Source organism: Colossoma macropomum, unplaced genomic scaffold (genome assembly GCF_904425465.1).
Source record: "Colossoma macropomum unplaced genomic scaffold, Colossoma_macropomum, whole genome shotgun sequence".
NCBI lineage: Eukaryota > Metazoa > Chordata > Actinopteri > Characiformes > Serrasalmidae > Colossoma > Colossoma macropomum.
In genome coordinates, this window is record NW_023494798.1 from 33,220,036 (window position 1) to 33,246,573 (window position 26,538).

Consider the following 26,538-nt stretch of genomic DNA (forward strand, 5'->3'; position numbering starts at 1 on the left):
GCATATGGACCGGAGGTTTTGATGAAGGATCACCGAGTGATTCCAAACACATGTCCGCCGCTCTTTTCGGACAGTAATCAACAAATGACCTCATGGCCAAATCTCTTCTGTAAATCTTAGTACGAGCTGTCAGAGGGCAGGAGGATGAGATACGACGAATCCAGACGATCACGCTATATCAGAATTCAACATTTTTTTACTGTGCCTTTAAGGCGGATATATGTAAATGAGCTCTGTTCTGATTGGCTGCCCTATATTGAGCCTTGCTCAAAAAAAGCAGTCCAAGCTGAAACACTCCTTCAGCTTTAATGGGTGGGGCTAAACTGCTGTAGGCTGGATAAGTGGATGTATGTGAATGGGTTGGTTTTTGTGACATTGTGTCCACATACTAAATCAATTTATTTCAAAAAGGAAAGAAAATTCAGTTTTCCTAATATTGGCCCTTTAAATGAATCACCACCAAAGAACTATGCTTTTATAATATTTACAAAAATGTCACATACACTTTTTTGTTGCAGGGGCTCAGTTGTTCAGAGTGGTTTGGTGTGAAATGGTTCAGATGTCTTTACAGTGGTGGTGATAGGAACCAGGGGTCGCCATGACTACAACACAAATATAGACATTTTATTTACTATCCAAACCACCAGTGAACCTACACGAGTCTTCTGAGTTCATATGGAACGTTGATGATATTGATGTGTTATGATATTCTGCATGTACCTCTCTGCCATGATGATTTGAAATATATGTGATTTGCCTTCAGCAAAACTTTGGTCAGAACTATCGGACAACAATGTCTCAGACATCAGACAGTGAATTCATAACCATTTCATGTAGTAACTTTCTGTGAGGGAGCTTTTAGAGGTGGACGTCTGGTTCCTATCACCACCACTGTGAACAATTCCGACTGTAAGTTTCTCTAGAACAGAGCGTTTCACACCAAACCACTCTGAATGACTCTGTTTAAATTTTAACCATTTAATTATTAAGAAAGTGTGAAAAATCAGTGTAAATTCCCTTTTATGTGTGAAGTCATCAAACATGCCATCTCCTGTTTATGGAGCCTTCAATGTTTAGGCTAGTTGGCTTGGCCAGTTGGTGGTCTCTGACACAATGTTCTTGCGAGCTGCCCCCCAGGCTGTAACCAGGGTCCCACTAAAATGAAAATTCTGTACTATACCAAAAGCCTTGAATTGGCTCAAGTCAGTCTGTAATAAACAGCCTGAATATTGACCACTCAGGAGAAAAAAAAGAAATGATTTCGCTCATTTTGCTAAGATATAAAAGATGCAAATGTCTGTACTTGTGAGGACATTTGCACACATGCCATGTGTCTCGCTCCCTGGCACTTCACTGCAGGTTTTGACAAATTTCTCGCAGCTTTCCACCGGCACATTTCACTGCTCTCCGAAATCTGGTACAAATTTATCTCCACCATCTTCAACATTAAGATTTCTCCCTGTGATATTACTTTTGCCCTTTCAGCTTTTCTAGAACATATTAATCTTTGACGTTTTCACTTGGCACGTCCTCCTGGACTCCTCAATCCCCGGATTAAGCAATTGCATTTAAGCTCATATTCCATTTCTGCCAGTCAAGTTTAGAGATCTCTAGCTTAACCACAAATTCCTAGTTCTTACCACAAATGATCATGTTTTCTTTATCAGTTTACACTTATATATAAATATGATGTGACACTAAATATATCCAAAAGATTAACGCACAGCTGTTTAAAGCTGCTTTTGCATCATTTAAAAAGCAATGTGTACCCAAACTTTTGGTGGGCAGTGTACATCAGCACTGGAATGTTCTAGCAGTACAAAAAAATAAAGTTTGGAAAGTATGTTACATATGTAACTAAATATGTATATATATATATATATATATATATATATATATATATATATATATATATATATATATATATATTGAAATATATGATAACACACAATAATATTAATCTTTTTTACTTTATTATCAAATTGTATTGTTTTTATTATTAACTACTATCATTATTATTATTAGTAGTAGTAGTAGCAGCAGTAGATGGCAGGGTCATAGAGCCTATACGGGAATAGTGCACTTGTGCTTTCGGGACTGATGGTATGTTCAGTTTTTATACAGCATTTATTCAAAAACAATTTTTTGCTTCAAAGGAAATGAAAGACAGAATGTTGAATCTAAAATTTGAATCTAACTGCCATAAATGATGTTATATTAGGATCTCTCACACAGACCCCTCACAAACGTTACACAGAGACTCACATACATACACACTAGTACGCATATATACTTGCACACACATATTAGCATCCACCTGAGATGCCATAGCAATACCTTAGCAACCACCTGGGATACCATATAGTGACATAGCAAACCTTAAAAACCACCTGGCATGGCCTAACAGCACCTTGGCAACCACATGAGACACCACAGCAATATCCCAGCAACACTTTAGCAACTACCTGTGACACCACAGCAATGGCCTAGCAACACTTTAGCAATCACCTGGGATACCACAGCAATGCCCTAGCAATGCCTTAGCAAACTTTGGACACCATAGCAATGGCCTAGCAACACCTTAGCAACCACCTTGGACACCATTGCAATGGCCTAGCGACACTATAACAACCACCTGAAATAACATAACAACAGCTTAGCAACCACCTGTAATACCACTGCAATGGCCTGGCAACACCTTAGCAACCACCTGGGACACCAGAGCATGGCCTAGCAGCATCTTGGCAACCACCTGCCATAGCAGTGACCTAGCAACCACCTGTATTACCACCACAATACCCCAGCAACACCTTAGCAACCACCTTGGACACCATAGCAATACACCAGCAACACCTTAGCAACCACCTGGGACATCAGAGCATGGCCTAGCAGCATTTTGGCAACCACCTTCCATAGCAGTGACCTAGCAACCACCTGTATTACCACCGCAATGGCCTAACAACACCTTGGCAACCGCCTTGGACACCATAGCAATGGCCTAGCAACACTCCAGCAACCACCTGGGGCACCAGAGCAAGGCCTAGCACTTCAGCAAACACCTAGGATGCCATAACAATAACCTAGCAAGCACTTGTAATACCACTGCAGTGGCCTAGCAACACCTTATCAATCACCTTGGACACATAGCAATTTGCCTAGCAACACCTTAGCAACCACCTGGGACACCAAAGCATGGCCTAGCAGCATCTTGGCAACCACCTGCCTTAGCAATGACCTAGCATCCACTTGTGATACCACCGCAATGGCCTAGCAACACCTTAGCAACCACCTTGGACACCATAGCAATGGCCTAGCATCATTATATTTTTCTGATTTTCTACTATTTTACCATCATCATCATTCCATATAAACTCAGAAGACTCGTGTAGGTTCACTGGTGGTTTTGGATAGTAAATAAAATGTCTATATTTGTGTTGTAGTCATGGCGACCCCTGGTTCCTATCACCACCACTGTAAAGAAATCTGAGTCTCTACAATCAACCATTTCACACCAAACCACTCTGAATGACTCTGTTTACATCTCAACCACTGAATTACACAGAATTGTTGAAAAATTGGTGGAATTCCTCTTTAAAGTATATTATTCATAGAGGAGGAATCCCAAATCTCCTGCTCTGCAGCGTTCCCTCAGGGACGTGTCCCCAGTGACCTAATTGAGTTATCTATAGTCGGAGTGCTGAGCTGACGCTTTGTTAGTGTTAAGGGGGCACCGTAGCCTTGTATACTGTGAGACTCTGATGTTGACCTAGTTTTGAACACTGTATGGAGGCTTTGGCTGAGTGTGGGAAGATCAGTGCTTCACTGTCTGCAGAGAGAGACGATAACAGAACCTGCACACCCTCTCACGCTCATTCATTCATTTGCATTCGTTCATTCATTCACTCACTCACTTACCTGTACAAGCACATGCCCACATCACCCAAAGCTTTAAAGTGATAGTTCAGCAAAAAAATCTAATGTAAAAAAATATAAAAAATCTCCTCCTTAACCCGAATGTAGTCAGTGAAGCTTGTAGCATCTACAAGCATAAATTATCACAACTTATTTAAGTCACAAGTGAAATATTAAATATTCAGTATATTTATATGATATTATACATTTGCCTGGATATATATGAACTGAATAGACAATAGAGACAATTTTGGTGAAATTCATTGGTTGTTTATTGGACACTTGAACATTATTCATAGGGCATTTGTACATATACATTATGTAACCACCTGGATTGCTAAATCTCAAGTAGAGTTGTTTTTGGACATTCATTGGACATTATACAACAGTTAGTTCCGGCCACGCAATCTGATTGGTTAAGAAGCATGTTTTTTTCTCAAACGCTGTATCACTCCGCTGAGATGCTGCTGCTAAGCAACGACTTTGACAGCTTCAGGAGACGCTCAAGCCATTTGAACGTTTTTACTTCTTACTTTGCCACAAACAGAAAATGGACACTTTTAAGATCACATTTGACCGACAGCCGATTTGGTCAGACTCTGAAGATGAGACAACACTAAATTCCCAAACTGTCATCACCACTGAGCAGCTTTTCAGTCGGCAGCTGTGACAGAAGACCAGCTAAACAACCTGGAATCAGCCAGAAATGAACCCAACACCATTCGCCAAACTAAATGGGCTGTAAGATGCTTTACAGACTGGCTGGAACAAAACAACATTAATACTGATCTGGCAAAAACTTACTAAACTGAGCTGAACTTGATATTGCGGCAGTTTTATGGCTCAGTCTGATTTGGTCAGACTCTGAAGATCAGACTACACGATTGGTGAATGGTGTTGGGTTAATTTCTGGCTGATTCCAGGTTGTTTAGCTGTTCTTCTGTCACAGCTGCTGACTGAAAAGCTGCTCAGTGGTGATGACAGTTTGGGAATTTAGTGTAAGGAGCTGGAGAACGAACTGCTGGCTGTTCAGTGAGTGAGCGGAGTTCGTTACTCTGACGTAGCAACAAGCTGCTCGTTAAGGAACTATAATTTGGCTGAAGGAACTGCGAACATTAAAACATATTAAATCTCGCGATAACACACTCCCTTTCATGTTCTGTTGCTTAACTAGAACATTGTACAAAGTATGCCCAATGAACATATTCATTATGAATCCCTTAGCAGCCACCCGGATTGCTAAATCTCAAATAGACTTGCTTTTGAAGTATTATATAGGGTGCAGAGCTCCAGGTATCTTGAAGATTGAATTTTGTCCATTTTTAGTACATCATACAGTGTCAGAAACCATATAATTAGGCCTATTACAGATTACTTAACAACTCAACATGGTTTGAGACAAGTTTTAGATTATTTAGGCATGAAGTTAGCACCATGCTAATTAGTAGGGTACAAGTTTCCATCACTTGTTGCTACATTAACTTCAAAAAAACAGTCAATTTCGGGTTTAATTAGTGCTTTAATCTGCTTTCACAGCTGTACGATAATTATGGCTCCTTTGCAACTCAGATATGTACTTTTTTAACAACTAGACCCCAGAGATCCCCTCCCCCACCCCCACCCCCCCAAGGTTGCACCAGTGGTGGTAAGTGAGGACATAAAACTGTACATTTGATTTTTCGATGTACTTTCACTTTAAGTGTTTTAGAGGAGATAATTTGCGTCCCGCTATGAATATTTCAAGTCAATATTTATGGAGATTCAGAGAGACGTAAAAAAAAAAAAGGGCCTCTCTAAAATTCAATAGATCAATAAAACGTCTCCCATAGCAACAGACTTGTGCTGTCACCATTAGACGATAAGGGAGCCCTACAGCAGACGATTAAATCAAATGAGTCTGCTGTGTTCTTAGCCGAGGCTGACGAGTGCTTTCACTGCGAGGGCTGTTTAGGCCCGTGCAGCACCCGCACCGCCCCGAGCTTGATCACATCGTCTCACACTTTCAGGCCATTACGTGCGGCTCAGCCTGTGCGTATTGGTTGTGGCCCTGTCAGTCGTTTCAAGAGCGTCTTTCACCAGCCAAAAAGCAAAAAAACATCATTGCTGCTCTTTGACAGCTCGCCTGTCACCAAACACATCTCTCACACAGACGTTTTGACAAGTTTGTGCACAGATTACACAGAGGCATCTCAACGCCTGGCTGCGTCTAGCCGGCTGTATCAATGGCTGCTTTAATTATCTTCACTTTGACTATCTGGTATGATGTGAAAGAGGAGCAAGAACTCAGAAGCACCCACAATATAAAAATAACAAGCAATAGCAAGACTTAAAAGGCCTCATTTTTCCCTGAGGTCCATTTATGATGTTCCAATGATTTTACAGTACAGCATGAAAGTCAGACACCATCCTTCTTTTATCTAATTTCCATTCCAAACAGACATTAAGAACAAGTTATTCATTTTTCAGAAGATGTTGATGAGCAGATTAGATATAAAACCATCCACTTGGTTTCAGAATGAGAAAGTCAAGTGAAAAAACAGTTTAAAAGTGATTAAAGCTGCAGTGAAAATGTGTCTCCTAACAACCACCTGGAAGACCTGGTCGACACCAACACTGCCCCCATCAGATAAACAGCACTCAAAGCTTTCATCTCTGAGAGAGAGGAGAAAATCAAGCTGCTTCAGATCTGAAAACATCCACAGGTGTTTCTGTCCATCCTTCCACTGTGAGAAGACGACTCAGCGCTGTGGGTCTGAAAGGATGTGTAGCTGTCAAGAAGAACCTCACTGAGAAAAGGAGACGGACACATCAAACAAAGAAGCTGAACGATGGACTGACCACCCCAGAGTCCAGACCTCAACACCACTGAATGTGTTTGATTACTTCAGAAAATGATCAACCAGCTTCTAAGACTGAACTTTGGAGGTGTGTCTGCAGATTCTTTGAGGAACTGAAAGTGAGTCTCCTGGAAAGAATGGATGACACAGGATATGGCTGATGTATGTAAATGAGCTCTGTTCTGATTGGCCGCCTGTGCTTAGTTATACATAACAAGTTGTTAAGTTCAGAGTGAATTCCTCAGAGAAGTGGGAAAACTTAAAGTTTCAAAACGTGCCATTCACTCTCCAGTCCACACAGTCCATATATGGAAACTAAGCTACAAAGGCAGCCTGGATTGAAATCAGTTTTTTTGTGATGTCACAAAAACCAACATGTTTACATATATCCACCCGAGCCTACAGCAGTTTAGCCCCATCAAGACAGTAACAAAACGAGCCTGTTTAATTCTTAGAGATAAAAGGAGGATGGAAAATGGGCACATAAAATTCAATTATTACTAGTTTTAATACATTTTGATATATAAACTCACACAAACCTGGAGAAAAATAGATAAATACAAGAAATATGTTGGATATAGACCTTTGAACATTAAATTAATCTATTTTATTACAGGTCCATTTTATGAAGAACTGAATTTTATTTGCTTTTTGAACTAAAAGAGTATGTATGTATGTTATGTAGTATGTAAACAGCCTGCTTTTTTTGTGACGTCACTCATACCAACAAATTTACATACATTGGAACCCAAAAAGTCTGAGACTCTGGATTTTTTGGTTTTAAAATCTTTAAGAATATTTAAAACAAAGTTATGACAAAAAAAAAGAAGGAATATTGGTAACACTTTCCTTGAAGGGTGTCTGCATAACATCTTACATAAAAACTTCATAACATGTTCATGAATGTTTAAATCCACATTCATAAAGTATACATATTTTACACTAATTTAATATGGACTACTGTGTCATTTTACTGAGATACATTTTTCAAAATAAAAGTCCTAATTTTTTCATTTTGTAAAACACCTAATTTCTGGACAGCCACAATAAAAATGGCCTTGTTTTACCCCTTTGGCCATTAAGTGCTTTGACATTTCGGCACATTTTGCCTATACTTTTAACTTCTTTTTAATTATTTTTTCTTCTTAAGCATTTGTATTTTGCACTTTACTATTCTTTCTCCTTTTTCCTTTGTCTTCTTTAATAAAATTTTATTGTGCCATAGGGTAAATTCAACAGTCTGTACAATGCTGAGGAAAAAAAAATTGCTCATCCTAAGTTTAACTCTCTTGCTAGCACTGTTAGAGATGTTTTTTCTCGCTTATAGTTTTGGAGAAGGCACAAGTGTAATTGTGCAATGCTTATCTCATTTAATTGACATTCTTTGGGGTTAAATGTTGCGCTGTTTTCCCAAAGATTAATCAGTTCTGTTTTATCTTTACTTCAAAAGCTAACCAGACTGAAATGCATGTTATGTGGATCTTTAAATTGCAATGCAAACTAGTCTACTTACATTCATATGACTATCCAGCATCTACAGGGAATGGATGAGTTTTATCGCTTTGTCAAAGTCCTTCATGCAGTGAGTCCCACCACCACACTAAGATTCAGTTCACAGCATATTTATGAGTAATTCACTGTACATAAGGTGAAGCGACAAGTAAAGAAACAAATGCTTAAGAAAAAATGAATAATTAAAAATAATTAATAGTATATATGAAACATGCCTCAGTGTCAAAGCACTTAATGACCAAAGGGATAAAGTGAGACTTTTATTTTGAAAAATGTCTTTCAGTAAAATGACATAGTATACTTTATGAGTGTTGATTTAAACATTCATGAACATATTATGAAGTGTTTATGTAAGATGTTGTCAATGTTACCCTTAAAGTAGAGTGAAATATTCGAGATTTTACATTATTTCTAGGTCACTATTCAAACTGAAGCAAATTTGTGGTCATGCTAAGGCCTTCGTACAAACAGGTCAGATTGGTTCTGAGTTGGGGTCCATGCTTGCTTGAGTGCACACTGCCTTAAAAGCAAAAGGGAGATGCCACCAAATACTAAGAAATTCTGAAATTCATGCAAATATTCAAGATTCTGCAGTCCACTGAAATTGTTATGCTGATGATAGAATTTGTAATGAAAAACTTTGCATTTAATTAGAAATTAATGCAAAAAAAAGAAAGGTCCATCTAAGCCTACAGCTGTTTGGCCCCACACATTCACGCTGGGAATGTTTTAGACTACTTTCTGTATCAAACACAATACAGGACCAATGAAAGCAGACCTCATTTACATGTATGAGTCTCATGTAAAAAAGTTTGGTGCATAAACAAAAACCATAAAATTCAAGAAACATGTAGGATGTGAGCCCTTTAACAATGTTTACACAGAGCTTCAGAGTATGTCATTTAAAAAAAAAAAGCAAAATTTGTTTTCCATGATATGAACACAGCTTCACGACACCATGAGCAGCACACGAGTGAGTGGAGAAAAGTTCATTTCCATTTCCGCTCCGGTGCGAGTGCTCTCCCCAGTCGACAGTAGTGCAGCGTAATCGTTCTTATCAACTAAATTAAAGAAATGCACCACCATGAAATTGGCACATGTATTGGCTGTACCAATCATCCCTCGCATCGGCTCTGTGCAAACTTTAAAGTGCCATTCAGGGAATAAACAGATGCGATGAGCAGAAAATCAACGCAGCATGTGGGGGACGGGGAATAAAAGCCACAGGAAACAGAGGGAAGGCACAGAGCTTTGCTGTACACTGAGCGCTGAATGGAAACATTCTTCAGGGACAAAACTGGAGCACAGCCACATTTCATATACCAAAAGTAGGAAGCCTGGGTGTGATCTTAGACTCTGAGCTCTGTTTAATCATGCATGTAAACACAGTCACTAAAGTAGCTTTGAGAAATATCACTTAAGTTCGGCCTTTTCTCTCTCAGACCGACGCAGAGTTGATCACTGTAATGATCATCTTACTGGGCTTCCTAAGAAAACAATACATCCCTTACAACTGATCAGATCAGTCCCGTTTTAAAAGAGCTGCACTGGCTGTCTGTATCGTTCAGGATAGATTTTAAAGTTCTGCTACTAGTTTTTAAGGCTCTAAATGATCTTAAAGCTCTGCTTACATCACAGAGTGTCTGTCTGTTTATGTTCCAGTGCATAATCTAAGATCTGACCTACTGACCTTCTACAAACACCTTCTGTAAAACACAGAAAACATGGAGAGACTTGTTCAGTTATTCTGCTTCTAAACTGTGGAGCTCAGTTCAGCTTTTATTAGACAGCCGAGCTCAGAGCTCACTTTAATAAACATCTAAAAACGTATCTCTTTAACTCAGCATTTAATTAAAACTCTACGTCTCATGGTTTTTATCTTTTAATTTGATCTGTGTCATTTTCTTATATGATTCTAAATGAATGCTTATAATTTCTTGTATTACTGTTAAGCTTTATCATCTGTCTGTAAATCACTCTGAGCTGCGACCGGCATGAAAAGTGCTACAGAAATAAAAATTACTTTTATTTATTTATTTAAATTATCTTTATGGACTGCAAATGTACCCTAAAGACCAGCTCTCCATAAGCTCTGGTTTCCTCATCCAGGGCTATCTGCTCTGCATGCTTTTAGGAAGGGGCAGTTTGGGATAATTGGAGTATCTAAACATCCCAGAAACCTTATTTACTTGTAAGAAGATTGAGGGACCACAGTATTCAGCAGAAAAAAAAAGAAAAAAAAGATTATTTAGTCTAAACTCATTTCCTGTCATAATGCCAGCAGGATGTTTACAGCACCTAAAGTTTATAAGTGTCCCAAATTTGGCCAAATTTGGAGAAAAGTGCTGCCTATAGAAAAGCGTCACTTTATTCCCCACCCATTATTCCTGGAAACCCCGCCCACATGCGCTACGATTGGCTAATATGTCATACCCCACACCCAGTCCGCCAATAGGAGAGCTCCTTACTAGCCAATCGCAGTGCAGGAGGGAGATTCTAGTAGCCAATCTCAGCACACGAGGAGGGCTGTGCCGGAATACGGGTGGGAAAACAAATAATAACGCTGTAGAAACATCGTGAATATAACCGTGGACACCATAATACGTCGCCTACAGGCTGAAAAAGGACGGAGCGAGATAAAAAGAGAAGGCGGCGAGGTTTAAAAGGGGGTAAGTGCCCTGTGCGCGAGAGTTTCATGTGTATCTTTGTCCATAATCTGCCATTTCTGGACGCGCAAGCGAGCCATCGCATGCTGCACTCGCATTGTCCTTTTATAGCGCGTGAGGAATGAAGCGTTTGGAGAAGCTTGTGAATGTTACGGGCTGTTTACATGGAAATCTGTGGGTTTCTGTTGATATAAACTGAGTGGCGTGGATGTAGGTTATGAGCACTGCTGTGAAGCTGACCCAAAGTAGCCATAAATAAGCGTGCTGATCTTATTTATAGGGCCTTTTAATGCAGTCTAGTACTGTGCACTCATCCCAGGCGTGATCTCTGTCCAGGGGATCTGTGCAGCTTCATGAGTTCCTCAATCAGTTCCGCCCTTCAGATTAGGGATTGTCAGGCCATATCAAATGCCTTATATGGACAGTGCACAGGGCAGTCTTATCTAGGCAATGTTGTCCTCCTTCATGTCACTTTTATCCTCCAATTGCTTTTCAGCATGACCCACAAGGTTAGGAGCTTCATAGTTGACCTCTCATAACTTGTCCTATGTGTTTGACATTAAAGTAGCTCCATAAATAATCTGATTCCATAATAATCTAATCTAATGTATGCTGTTCCCTTCTTCATCCCAAATGTGGCCGTGTTTGGTGTTTGAAGTTCTTTGGTTTTGCTTTGAGGCCACTCAGGGCCGTAACTAGGATAAAGGTTTGAGTGAGGTCCACTTTGCAGAAACGTGACCTACCCTTTCCTTTCATTTGTTCCTTCCCATCCCTTCGGTCTTCCATAAACTGCTCTTACTCTTCCATAATCTGATTTGACTCCAGCTGCCCTGTTTAACTTTATTTACTTTATCATTTAACTATTTATTTGTATTTTCAGCTGAAAGGATGTGTTGAAACAACTAAATCTAAAAATCGAACTAAAACTAAATCAAGTGATAGTTTCAAATTGAATTGAATTCATTTCTCTCTCTCTCTCTCTCTCTCTCTCTCTCTCTCTCTCTCTCTCTCTCTCTCTCTCTCTATCTCTATCTTTGATTGTTTATTTTGCATCTCTGTCCTGACTCACTACTGAAAAAGCACACATGAAACATACATTATAAAAACACTGTCTGTACATACTTTGTAGGTGGTCTGTGACACTAGTGGCTGCGCCCCTGAGTGGACTACTGTATTATCATAATAGTGCTGTTTCTATGATATATATATATATACACACACACACACACACACACACATATATATACACACACACACATATAGTGTGTGTGTGTGTGTGTCTCGTCTCGCTGTTGTCGGGAGACATCTCCAAAATGACAACTTTACAGGAGAAGGAAAAAACATACCTTACTTTTAATGTAAGTCAATGGAACCAGACTATTTTCCAAGTCATTTTGGGCTGTTTCTTTAGATCCATTCATCATGAAATTTACGTACAATGTAAAGGCCAACCGGTATTTTCAAATTATGTCAAAAACTGAAAAATGTCAAAATGGAGATACAATGTTTTCTTCCAACAACAGCGTTTTATATACATATCATGTAAAATTTAGAAAAAATTTAAAAATCCTTCTGAAACCACCGAGGTCCAGTCCTCATAGGTAGTTACAGCCATGAGGCCACCGTAGCTAATAAGTAATGGAAGCCCACCAATTAGCATGGTGCAAGCTATGCACTACACTGCATGTCTAAAACAACAAACATTTCTTTCATAGACAGAATCTCTATGGAAATGGTAAAAAGTACAGTCAAAATCCAGACTGCTACCACTGTTTGCTATGTGATGTGTGTTTGTCCATGCTTTTAGATAAAATGTCATATTTTTGACAAAAGTGTATCAGAAACTACATAAGCAAGTCTGTTAGACATTGCTTATATGGAGATTCCACCCATTTTTACAACTTGCTGCATAAACCATTTGTTGAGATGTAGGCAAAGTCAGAGTGATTAGATAAGAAATGGTTAAACATACTGACTCAGGTTTCTTTACAGTGGTGGTGATATGAACCATGGTTTTGCAATGTCTACAACACAAATAAAGCCATTATTATTTTCCAAAACCACCAGTAAACCTACACTGTAACACTGAAAAAGGTAACATAGCAGAAAAACAGAAAGAAATAAGAGTTTTAGGGACTTTTCGCCTCACAATGCTCTGCATGTACCTATAAGGTATTAGTTTGTTTTTTAAAAAAAAATGTCTTAGGCCAAAACACTCACAAAACTCTCATCAATGTCTCAGACATCAGGCTGAGTGTTCATAGCAATTTCATGTAATAACTTTCTGTGAGGGAGCTTTTAGATGTATTAGGCTATTCAGACGTCTGGTTCCTATCACCACCACTGTGAACGCTGCTGATTCTGTAAGTTTCTCAGAGTGTTCAAACCACTCTTTAAACAACTTAATTACACAGAAAATGTAAAAATTCAGTGGAATTCCCTTTTACCAACTGAGCAGCAGTGCACGACTAGCATTTAAGATAAGAGGAGATATTGTGTAAAATAGATTAGCGATGCACCAAAATGAAAATTCTTGGTGGAAACCAGAATTCAGGAAACACTGAGATAAACACTGAAACTGAAAACTGAAGAAAATGCTGACAACAAATAAAACAGTTAACATAAAATTTTATTAGCATGTTTAGGCTACAGTAATGCCACAAAATCCAGCATCCTTCACAACAAAGAACGGTCAGTCAGTCAGCCACGGCAATGAATTCCATTATTTATTAGTTATACTTTGCATGTCAAATTTACGTGTAAAGTTTTAGATTTTGATGCTTTACTGTAGGCCTATTTACATTTTTTTTGTTTTGTTTTTGTCAAAATTAGGTTGGTCAAAATTATTACATAATCACCCGATTTGCAATTATCTTAGCTGACTGCAATTATTTTTCACAGTTGTCACATTGTCGGTCAAAAGTTTGGAAATATTGATGGCCAAGAAGCAAGATAGGCTGCATGGCCAAAAGTATATGGACACCTCACAATCTTACCTATTTGAGCTTGTTGGACATCCCATTACACAACCAGGCATTAATATGGATTAATGTGGAACTGAGTTCTTCAGTACGACCCATTCTACTGCCAGTGTTTGTCTATGGAGACTGCAAGCTTTATACACCTGTTAGCAATGAGTGTGACTGACAATATAGTGTAGCTAATCGGCCAGTTTAGCCACTTTAGTCTTGCACTTTAGTAGTTACTATTATATGAACAAAATGAACAAAAGAAGACAACTAAATTGTTAATCATAATTACTTTTGTGGCAGTTAATTGTCAGTTAAAATTCAACGTTCGTGACAGGCCTAGTCAAAATTTGGGTGTTACACTTCTAACATGTGCTGCTGTTCTCTCAATGTCTTCTCAGACAACCTAAGACACATGAAGACTTGCTTATGCTAAAATGTGACTTGTAGTCTATTAGCACTCTTCGTTGCTCTAGCCGGGGAACATGACCCCAGCTGTGAAGTTTTAGTAGCTGCCACTGTACTACTTCACTTAGCTTTGAAAGATACAGTGCATTCAGAGTTCATCCACATGCCTCTGAGCACGTTCAGCTGACTCCGGGAGTTCAACTGCGGATCATCTATTATTTAGCACCTTCAAACTCCTACGCGTGAAGGTTTACATGACCGGACTCTTTTCCTCCGCAGTCTCTTTTCACTCACAGAGCAGAGCAGATTTATAAAATTATATCAATGCGACAAAATTGGAGATATGAGTTTTTGTCATATCTTTGAAATGATGAAATGCTAGGGATAGGTGTGGTTATTCAAATATATGGATATTTAACCTTATCTTAATATTTGTGTATTTAATTATGTTTTTAAATTAGGCATGCATAGTTTGCCCCTGACAGTGTTGGTGGAGCTCCCTCAGAGGAACTGTGTACTGTTGTGTGCTTCAATAACGTTGATGGAACATATTTCTTTGGAAATGTAGCTGATTTACCAAACCAGAAGCGAACTGGATTTTCATTTTTGTAGGTTGTTATTGTGTTTAAATGCTGTGTTTTTTGTCTCAGTTGTGTAGGATTGGTTGACACGAAGAAAGCTGCAGTTTTATCTCAGCACGGCCGTCTTCGTGGAGAGGTGTGCATAGTTTTTACAGCAGGGAGGTCTCACCCCTCCCCTTACACCCCTCATTACTCACTAGCAGCTCAACACAGAGTCACAGAACTCAGTCCTAGTTCATCTGATAACAGAGTTACAGGGAACAAATGTTTTATTTAAGTAAATAAAATGGATTTATTTGATTAACTTTAGCACGAGGGGCTAAACTGACATAGACTGAATACGTTTGTATATTTCTGTGAGCTGGTTTTTGTAACATCATAAACTCAATGAATTCCCAACAGGCTGTTTTTGCAGCTTCATTTCCATTTACATTCTCAGAAAAAAAGGTACTAAACTGTCACTGGGGCAGTTCCCCTTCTTGTCACTGGGGTGGGACCCTCAAGGGTCCATCTCAGTACCTTTAGTCAGGGAACATAACTGAACCATAATCCACTGAAATGATATGTTCTAAGCTGTACTGACTCCACACACCCCGTCTCGTCTCCAGGACTTTATTTTACTGTTCTGTTTTAAAACATTCGGTTAGGAAAAGGTACAAATACGAACTTTTCACCTGGAAAAACTTATTTAAGGTGCACAACTGGAACTTAAAACCACTGTTGTAACTTTGAGGGAACATTTACATTGTTTGTACCTTGATGAACGAAAAATGTACCTGAACAGAACCTTTATTTCTAACAGTGTATGGACAGCATAGTATAGACATTGTTTAAGTGTCAAATATGTATATATATATATATATATGTGTATATGTATGTATGTATGTATGTGTATGTGTATGTGTATGTGTGTGTGTGTGTGTGTGTGTGTGTGTATGTATGTAAATCAATGTTTAGTGTTTTAAACTCTTTTGTTAAAGCTGCACGATCACATCTTCTGAGGATGTGAGTGATTTATCTGTCGATTTTACTGTTGAGATCTAAACATCGAGCCGGACCTTCTTTTTGAGTTTGTGCATGTGACAATAATACATAAAGACGTACGACATAGTGCGAAAAAACCCTGATCCGACGCCTTTGCAAAAAAAGCAAAGGTGTTTTGTTTTTCCATGATATGGAAAAATATATATAAAAATATATATAAGCAAGACTAAGCAAGAAATTCTGCATTATGAAACAGGTGCAGGGTAGGCTGGCAAAATGTTAAACCGTCAGTCTTATTTTATTTATGATAATATAACATTAGTATTCACACTCAAATATGAGTACTACTTGTGTAAAAATCTGGATATTCAAATAGTATAAATGGTTCAAATGTCCATCACTAGTATATGCAGAGATAAACATGTAATGACATGCAAGAGACCACACAAACCCCCATAGACCTTGTGTTGTGATGTCCGCAGGCCTATCAGAAAGCTAAGCTTCTGTTAAGCTGTGGTTATCCACACTTCTTATTAATGCCTGCTGGCTGTAAACCCTTCAGCTCGGAGAACGCTCTGTGTCCAAACCCAGAGATTAGGTCAGAACATGGGCTGTGGCTGAAGGCTTCGTTATTGTTGCTGTAATTACTCCTCTGCCCACTCAGCCTGGCCTCAGCACGCACAGCTGCACTAATCGTAAGTGGGTGACATGTTCAGGTGTTCGGGACCCATCAGCTTCAACAAAAGCAATGCATGTGTTTATCTCTGTGTGGAGATCACATCACCTAGAGTCATCAGGAATGGTCAAAACTGAGCATTTAGTGTTTTGGGGGGCATTTGGGTCAAAAACAGCAGCTTATATATATATATATATATATATATATATATATATATATATTGCATAAAAGAGGCCAAAGCTGATCTTTTAGTCGCTGAGGGTAAAGTGCTCAAATCATAGAAAATGTAGTTCCACTTTTTATTTTTTTCTAAATAAATGAGCTGAATGCAGTGTAGAATGTAAATATTGCTGAAGTTTCAAAACATACCCAGTGTACACTGTCCATATATAAACACCTTTACATACAGTCACATGAAGAAGAACGTACACCCCGTGAAACGTTTCTCTTTTTTTGACCTATGTGGATATATCAGTATTTGATCCTCAGTTAAACAGCATGTATAGATAAATGTTATGTAATAGAACAAAAAAAAACAATTTAAATTTGACTTTGCAGTCATTTAATTAAACATTGACTGGGATGTCATTTTTGTCTGTTAAAAAAGTAGGAACGCCACTGGCTTCAGTAACTGGTATGACCCCCTTTGGCAGAAACAACTTTATGTCCTTTAAATGTCTACCAGTTTCTGACACCTGGGAGAGATTTTTGCCCATTCTTCCTTGCAGAACTCTTTCAGCTGTGCAATATTTGAGCTGTTTCTTGCATGTATGTTTCAAATCCCCTTACTTCAGTAGGATTCTGGTCTGGGCTTAGACTAGACCATTCCACAACCCTCCATTTCTTCCTTTTGAGCCATTCCTTGCTGGATTTACTTGTATGTTTGGGATCATTATCCTGTGGGAACTTCTTCAGCTTCAGCTTTTTTACAGATGGTCTCACATTTGTCTCAAGCAGTATCTAGTCAAAGTCAAGTCAAAATTGATTTATATAGTGCTTTTTACAACAGGTGTTGTCTTTAAAGAAGAATCCAGGTCCCAACCCCCATGAGTGTCGCCAATGGCGACAGTGGCAAGGAAAGCTGCCTAAGAGCAAAAGGAAGAAACCTTGAGAGGAACCAAGACTCAGATAGGGGAAGCCATCTAAGCCAGCTAACCCCCTCTGATCCACACCAGATAGCAATAGTTATGTTTAGCAATAAAACAATAACACAACAGCAATGTGAACAGAGAATAAGGGGTTAACGTTAGTATAAAATATTAAGAAAAGGGGGGAAAGCAGGTGAAGTGATGACTGATTAAATATCTAGCATAAAACAGAATTCGTAGTCAGTTCTATGATTCCAAGTTGGCCAGGCTTAAAGTCAGCAAAGCACCACCATACTATACGGTTGATATGAGGTTCTTCAGATCAAACGCTGTCTTTGATTTTTGCCAAACATGGCAACTGGTACTGTGGTCAAACAACTCTGTCTTTGACTCGTCTGCCCATAGCACATTCTTCCAGAAGTTCTTGTCTTTGTTTAGATATTTATGAGCAACTTGAATATTAGCAACTATAACTTGAGTCTTGAACTTCTTGCCCTGATTTTTTTATATATATATATGATTGTATCACCTTCATTTTTCACAATGTAATGAAGACTTTATATCAGTATCTCCAAATATATTTTAAAAATCTTTTCATGGGGTGTACTTACTTCTTCACATGATTGTATATCTACTTATTCAGCCTACAGCAGTTGAGCTCCGCCCATTCACAATGAGGTTATAAAGAGGAGTGTTCCTTTTCGAATGAGGCACAGTACAGGGCATCCAATCAGAACCGAGCTCATTAGCATATATCAGTCTTAAAGACACAGTCCTGAGGGCTACAGTGAGGTTGGAAAATGGTGTAAAAGTGAATTATGACTGTTTTTGCTACATAAACTCACACAGAAGCCATTAATGGTGTAAAAGAGTATAAACAGGATCAGACTTTTGCAGTGCAGACTGTCTCTCTCTCTCTCTCTCTCTCTCTCTCTCTCTCTCTCTCTCTCTCTCTCTCTCTTTTCTTAGTACTATATAATCTTTTTGCTAAGAGTGTATTAGTTCTTTTATCCGGTATTTCACACTGATGTGTATGAAACACCAGGACACTGTTCTAGGTCGTAGTAGAAATGATTTTAATGCTTGTTCTAAGTCATTAGGCCTGTGGAGTATCTCTCACTGTCTCACACACCTTCCAGTCTTTCACTGTTGTGGTTTATGGAACATGCCGGCATTGTACTGACCTCATTTTAATGTCCCAGAATATACCGTCATGATTTCCCCTATGAAGCCATGCTGTTTTGCTATTACAGCAAACTACATAGATCACACAGTAAGCAGAGTCGTTCTGGAGTTTCTGCACACGGTACAGATAATGAATAGAGAGTTGCACTCAGCATTGGAGGGCTACTGTCATTTCTACATCACTTTTACAGCATCTGATATTTTCTTTGCTTCCAGTAAGGTTGTCAATATAGTAGAGCTTTGATTCTGATACTGATAAAAAGTGCACTAAAGCAATTCCCACAGACACTCTCCAAAATCTTGGAGAAGAGTTGATAGCTGCAAAGGGGGACCAACTCCATATTAATGCCTATGGATTTAGAATGGGAGTCATAAAAGCTCCTGTAGGTGTCCCAATGCTTTTGTCCATATTGTGTGTCATTATAAACTTAGAGTCTGTAACTGAGCTCTTGTGACTGCAGTAAATGTGAATCAGCTCTTAGCCAAGCAGCTAAACAGGCAGCTAACTTCACTACATTGTACATATTATGTAATCATCAGCTTATGATGCTACAAAGTGTCCACATTTGGTGTGTTTGCTTGTCAAAAAAGATTATCATATTTATTTTATTTATATATTATGATATGATTTAAGGGGGAATTGGAAATTAGAACAAAAAGCTGCCGAATAAAAAGCCAACTGCGCTGTAGAAATTAAGATGAGAAACAACATTTAGCACCACTTTAACACTAGCCATGGTGCTAGTGTTAGAAAAGCTGTACTGACATAGGTTTGTCTGTGTGCTGTTAAGTTTAGTTTTTACTGATTTGCACAAAAAAAGTTTCAGATTTACTTTAGTAGTTAAAATTAGTTCTAATTAAAATAGGGAAATCCTAGAATAATAACGCACAGTTAGCCTACAAAAATAGATTTACTTAAGCAGGTGTGTGCGTGTGTGTGTGTGTGTGTATATATATATATATATATATATATATATATATATACACACACACAATTTATTTGGGACGATTAACTAACTTGTTTTAAGTGGCCCTATACCTCAAATATGTTCATCTTATTAAAACAAATGCTGCGACCAAAACAATCATTATGGTACTGGAACTTTACCAAATGTTTCAGTAGTGACTGTTTCGGTAGTGACAATTTTAGCAGAACATAACTAGCAAACACAGCTTTGAACAACTGTACACATATAAAATCATTATATTTTCCAATAAATTTTAATTTTACAAAAAAAAGTTTACTTAATTGCAGAAAATATGTTTCAGATGTTGTGGTTTTTTTTTTATTTATTTTTTTTATTAAACTTAAAATCTAAAAATCTAAATCTTTTAACTTCACTTAAAATGCACATATTATTTTCCCAAGTGTAGATGTAGGGGTTAGGCTTTGGGGCAGACACCACCCAAAAGAAAGTACCTTATTATTGATGATTTTGTATATATTTGGCTTATTTCTATCTCATTAAATATCTTGGGTTGAAATTAATCATAACATTATCCTTATAAATATCTAATGTATGAATACTGTCTTTTGTTTGTTTTTTGTTGACGTCTGTTTTAACTGTTTTTTGTATTTAAGTGTCCACATCTCACACAAATCGGCAACATTTTAAACAATACCCACCTCTAAATACGAGTTTGTAGATGTACCAAGGAAAGACCAGTTTGATTTCTTTTGTTTGCAAAGCACCTTTGAGTTCAGTGAGATGAAAAATCAAAGCTCAGAGACTGTATTTGATTCACACGCTTATCAAGAGAAATTCCACATTATATGCGACTTTAATATCATCTATTACAGCTGCACAATCATTACAGTAATGTCAATTAGTATCCAATTATTTTTTACTGTTATTTTAATTAAATTTAATTAGATTATTTCAATTAACAGAGTGCATTATGTAACCACAGCACTCTCCATGGGAGCACTTGAAATTTGCTTGAGATTTTTTTCAAACCTGCGATCCGATTGCACACAGAATAGTCATTAAGGGTCAAGCTGATTGGTCAGTGAGCTCAATATGCACTTGACTGAAGTCCCTGTGCTCTGTTAAAATGCTAATATTCTCCATAGCACTGGTTTTGAGTGTGGATGTGATTTGATGCAGTGACCGTGTGCAATGAGCAACACGTCCCCTGCTTACATGCGCACTGTTTCGTCTCCTTGCAGATACATAATTTCATCTTTTTTCAAGCATGCCTTCATTTGCACGAGGACGTCTGCTTACTGGAAATTGTTACATTGTAATTGAATATAATGGTGTCTGGTAGGTTATGATGGCTTCCAGCTCTCGTCTGTCAGCAGAAATTCTGCCAAGCTTTTACAACCTCTCATATAAGCTACTGTAGCAAGCGGTGTTAGCCACCTAGCTGAGCGTTTAACAGTCGTAATGAATTCTAATAAATTTCTAAACGATGATGGATATTAAAGGATGAGTTTGAGTCTGTTCTTTCTGGGATATGGAACATTCATTCTATAAATAATGAAAGAGATTAAGCACCTGTGTTCAAGGTCACCAGCTTTCAGAGAAGGTTTGCTAATAAGTTCTGGTTAAAAGCTTGATCTACAGCATGGTTGTCTTATAGCTGACTAGTTGTGCTCTGGGGAGTCGGGCTGCAACTAATAATTATTTTTTGTTGATTAATCTAACAAATATTACTTGATTAACTGACTAACCTAACTGTTACACCTTCTCCAGTTCCTCTGGAGTTGTTTGCTGTTGGCATCATTCAAAGTTCCATTCATTTCATCTTTAATGGTACATTGAAGGAATAGAAGCCATATCGCCCCCTACACTTTCTGTAGAGTATTACAGTCTGTCAGAATGACTGTGTGGATCATGTGAACATTATAGAGGCTTTTTAAATGAAAGAGTAGAAGCCATATCGCCCCCTATGCTTCCTGTAGTGTATTACAGTCTGTCAGAATGACTGTGTGGACCATGTGAACATTATAGAGGCTTTTTAAATGAAACAGTAGAAGCCATATCGCCCCCTACACTTCCTGTAGTGTATTACAGTCTGTCAGAGTGACTGTGTGGATCATATGAACATTATAGAGGCTTTTTAAATGAAACAGTAGAAGCCATATCGCCCCCTACACTTCCTGTAGTGTATTACAGTCTGTCAGAGTGACTGTGTGGATCATATGAACATTATAGAGGCTTTTTAAATGAAACAGTAGAAGCCGTATCGCCCCCTACACTTCCTGTAGTGTATTACAGTCTGCCAGAGTGACTGTGTGGATCATATGAACATTATAGAGGCTTTTTAAATGAAACAGTAGAAGCCGTATCGCCCCCTACACTTCCTGTAGTGTATTACAGTCTGTCAGAGTGACTGTGTGGATCACATGAACATTATAGGGGCTTTTTAAATGAAACAGTAGAAGCCATATCGCCCCCTACACTTCCTGTAGTGTGTTACAGTCTGTCAGAATGACAAGTAGTTGTATACTGACTATACTGACATATTAGTGCCATGTTCAAAATTTGTGCATTTTAGCCTCTAATTAGCGATGATTAAAACTCTGCTGTAGAATTTGAACCATATCAAAATAAATATACAATCAACTTCAAAAGTCACTTGACACTACATAGAACCCTAATAAATTCTACCTTAATGAAATGTGATTTGAGATATTAATTTGTGCTCAGTAATTTGCTAAACAAGGTGTTCATTGTGTGCAATTACAACAAATGCAATCATTAGTCATTACTACTATTTTTTTATTTAATTTTAATATTTATTTTACCGGGCATGAACAGAAGTCTTATTTACAATATCAGCCTGGCACATTTTCACATATTTCCAATCACAGTTTTGTGCAAACGTTTGGGTGCCCCTGATATTGCTTTTTGTTAATTTAGTAAAAGTACAAAATTAATGTTGTTTTGTTATAAATTGAAATTATGCAGTAAGTTCTGCAGAAATGTCATATTTAATTCTCTGTAGAACATGTCATTTTCAAACCAAACATGTAATTTGACTGGGGACGTCCAGACTTTTGCATACAACTGCTTGTCCACTTATGTTTCTGTATTAGTGTAAATGTAAAGGTGTTTGTTTATGTAATAATACAGGTCATAATTAATAAAGCTTAATACACAGTGAATGAACCATTTAGAAGTGTCTAATTTGGTCTTTACTGAATACAGAACCTGTCAAAGCCAGGCCCCAGTATGTGTTCCTTAAAATTACGTGATACTGTTAAAGGGAAATTCCATCAGCTTTTCTAAATTTCTGCATAATTCAGTGGTTGAGATGTAGACAAAGTCATTCAGAGTGGTTTGGCATGAAATTGTTCATTATGGAGAAACTTACTGACTCAGATTTCTGTACAGTAGTGGTGATAGGAACCAGACATCAGAGTCTTAAAGGTTATTACAGGAAATGGTTCTGAATGCACTGCCTGATGTCTGGGACATTGTTTTAAGGTTTTGGCGTAAAACATATATTTTTTTTATATGTTCTTGGTGGAAGGGTACATGCAGAGCACTGTAAGGCAAAATAGTCCCCAAAGAAAATGTATTTTTAATTCAAATACTACAAATTTTCCCATCATCAACATTCCATATGAAACTCAGAAGACTCGTGTAGGTTCACTGGTGGTTCTGGATAGTAAATAAAATGTCTATATCTGTGTTGTAGTCATGGCGACCCCTGGTTCCTATCACCACCACTGTAAAGACATCTGAACCATTTCACACCAAACCACTCTAAATCACTTTGTTTACATTTCATCCTCTAAATTATGCAGACATTTTGAAAAATTGCTTTTTAATTTAATATAAAACTGAGCTGTTATGGATTCAGAGCCGGCACCTGTTTACCGGACTAAAATAATGCCATCTGTATTCATAGAGAGAGCGCAGGGATGATTCAAGTGTCTTCAAAGACCCGGCCCAGAGCCTCGCAGTGCTGATCTCTGAGCCCAACAGCACAGATGAAATAATGCGCCAGTGTGTGATGTCAGACTGACACATACTTGGAGAGAGAAAGAGAGAGAGAGAGAGAGTGAGAGATGGGGGGGGGGCTTTGTCAGAGAGTGTCCATGCTCATCAGCATGGTGACTCCAGCGCTATCAGAACAAATGAGCTGCTTCTAACAAAACTATCTGTCCTCTTTTTTTTCCGAGGACAACAAACATCCCCTTCCAAGGTTAATGCATGCCCAGGGAGAGCGACAGAAACAGAGAGAGAGAGAGAGAGAGATGAACCCAGATTATACAACTGTGACCTTGCGAAGCGTCCTGTCCGGCACCAGGACACACACACACACACACACACACGCTGCGTCTGTGCCAGCGGTTACAGCTGAGCCATTACTGAGTATGCAATCACAGCGTGGCACTGCTGCGGCCAGCCTGCCAACAAATGCAGGTAATGCCCCAGCTCAGACTGCCAGAGACACAGTATACAGCCCGAAAATAACCTCACTTACAACAGACCTGAATACGGTCCGGTCTACTGAATTAGTTCAGACTGCAGTCCCACTGTAACAAACTGCTTAAAACAGCAATTAAACACCCAGAGCTCAGACATTTACAAGGGTTTTTATGACCTATTTAAACTCAAAACGTTAACGGAGATACTAATAAGCTAAATATACCCAGAACCATCGTTTATAGGGTACTTTATATCGGGTCTGTCCCAAACTGTAACTCCTAAATTTACACTTAGGGGAAAAAATACGGAATGTTTTCAATTTTTATTTAAGATAATCAGATTTATAAGGAGTTTCATTTGTGATGGAAAAAAACTAAACTGTCGCTATGTCACTAGACTAAAACTCTACTGGCTCTGTTTTTGAATTATGTTCCAAATTTGGGACACATTTACTTCAAAACAATGGGATCTAACTGCTCACCATGTGGCCATGAGGGACAAGGAATCATCTCACTTCCTGCTCTAAAATGCAGGGGCGTGGTTTGGAACATAATTCAAAAACAGAGCCAGTACATGACCAGCAAACACAGCTGGTAACAGAACACAGAAAATCATTGTGAAACTACTGAAACACAGATTTTCTGCAGTGAAGTAACTTTTTTGTGTTTTAATGAAAAATTTGATCATTTTCTGTGTGAACAGCTGTTCTAAGCTGTGTTTGCTGGTCATGTACTGGCTGAGTTTTTGAGTTCTGCTCTAAATGAGCTAAAATTGTCACCACCGAAACAGTCACTACTGAAACATTTGGTAAAGTTTCAGTAGTGTTATGATTGTTATTGTAGTGACTAAATGGAAAGTTCAATCATTTGTTTTAATAAAATAAACATAATTAGGGAATAGGATCACTCAAAGCAAAAGGATTTTAGTCTTAAGTTTAAGTCAGTTAAAAGTCCAAAGTATGTTTTCAGCTCTTACTTAGCAGTTTAATAGAATGATCTGTATATAGTGGTTTTCAGAGATTAGTTCATAATTGAATGTTTACGGTATGGTTTTCTACATTTTTTTGTGTATTCATTAGTCATTATTTTTTACTCCAAAATCATCGCTTTCTTTGTTATCAGTGTCAAAATCTGGGGGGAAGACCAGGCCTGAAACATCCCCTTCTTCCAATCTAATGCCCTGTAAGTTCCCATCTCTACCTTCCATTTCCCATGACAAAGTCTTCGTTCCCCTCCACCACTCCATCTCCTCCCTGTTTCTCAGTCTTACCACCATCCAAAGACAGTCTGGCCTTATAGCGTCCAGTGAGTCCAGTTTCTAAATGTAGGTATTGTGATATAAACTGAGTCTGTTCTACAGTTTCTCATTAAGCTGAATGAATAACTGACTCTAAATGTAGGTATTGTGATATAAACTGAGTCTGTTCTACAGTTTCTCATTAGGTTGAATGAATAACTGGCTCTAAATGTAGGTATTGTGATATAAACCGAGTCTGTTCTACAGTTTCTCATTAGGCTGAATGAATAACTGACTCTAAATGTAGGTATTGTGATATAAACTGAGTCTGTTCTACAGTTTCTCATTAGGCTGAATGAATAACCGACTCTAGATGTAGGTATTGTGATATAAACTGAGTCTGTTCTACAGTTTCTCATTAGGCTGAATGAATAACTGACTCTAGATGTAGGTATTGTTATATAAACTGAGTCTGTTCTACAGACTTAACATTCATCACTCTAAATAATCATAGATAATGGCCAGTTTAAAGGTGGACTGTGCAGTTCATGTAGTTTCTTTATTTTTCGTCATGAATTCTGTAAAAATCCTTCAAAATAGGAAACTGTATAATAAAATATTTTACTTTTCAGGCTGTTCTTCATTGAACACGTTTTCAAGGCCTGAGGCCGCACTGTCCCTCATTTCTGAACAAAAAAAAAGGCTGAAAGTAAGTGAAAAATAAAAGTAGGCCAAAAAGCAAAAGAGTGCATCCACCTTCCCTCAGCAAAGCCTTTTCTTAGTTGGGTGACTCAGTCCGAAAGTTTGTGCTAGTTTTTGGAGCTGGACTGCATGTCGTTGATGAATAATTATAGGAACTGATATCATATTCAGAGCGCAGGGATTCTGATCAGAAGTCCAGTTTATAAGGCACTGATCACGACTCTTTAATGCCGAGTCCAGAGAGATGCATGCATGACGTTTTAGACTAAAGACGTCATGACCGCAGCAGTGGACTCTGGAGGATAGATAGAAGGCTGGTTTCTATAAGTAAGAATACCTTCTCTCCCCTTAGTAGATGATGAATATGTGTGGGTGGATCTTTGGAGTTGGCTCAG

At 38.2% G+C, this 26,538-nt stretch overlaps 1 protein-coding gene across 1 annotated transcript in view; it reads left to right on the forward strand.

Annotated features, from left to right (window-relative positions):
• The first annotated feature begins 10,807 nt into the window (after window positions 1–10,807).
• LOC118818380 (cholinesterase-like) overlaps window positions 10,808–26,538 on the forward strand; it is a 34,922-nt gene continuing 19,191 nt past the window's right edge. The window contains exon 1 of the mRNA XM_036585631.1: window positions 10,808–10,930. The gene's annotated coding sequence lies outside the window, so the exon portion shown is untranslated. The remainder of the gene's footprint in view (window positions 10,931–26,538) is intronic.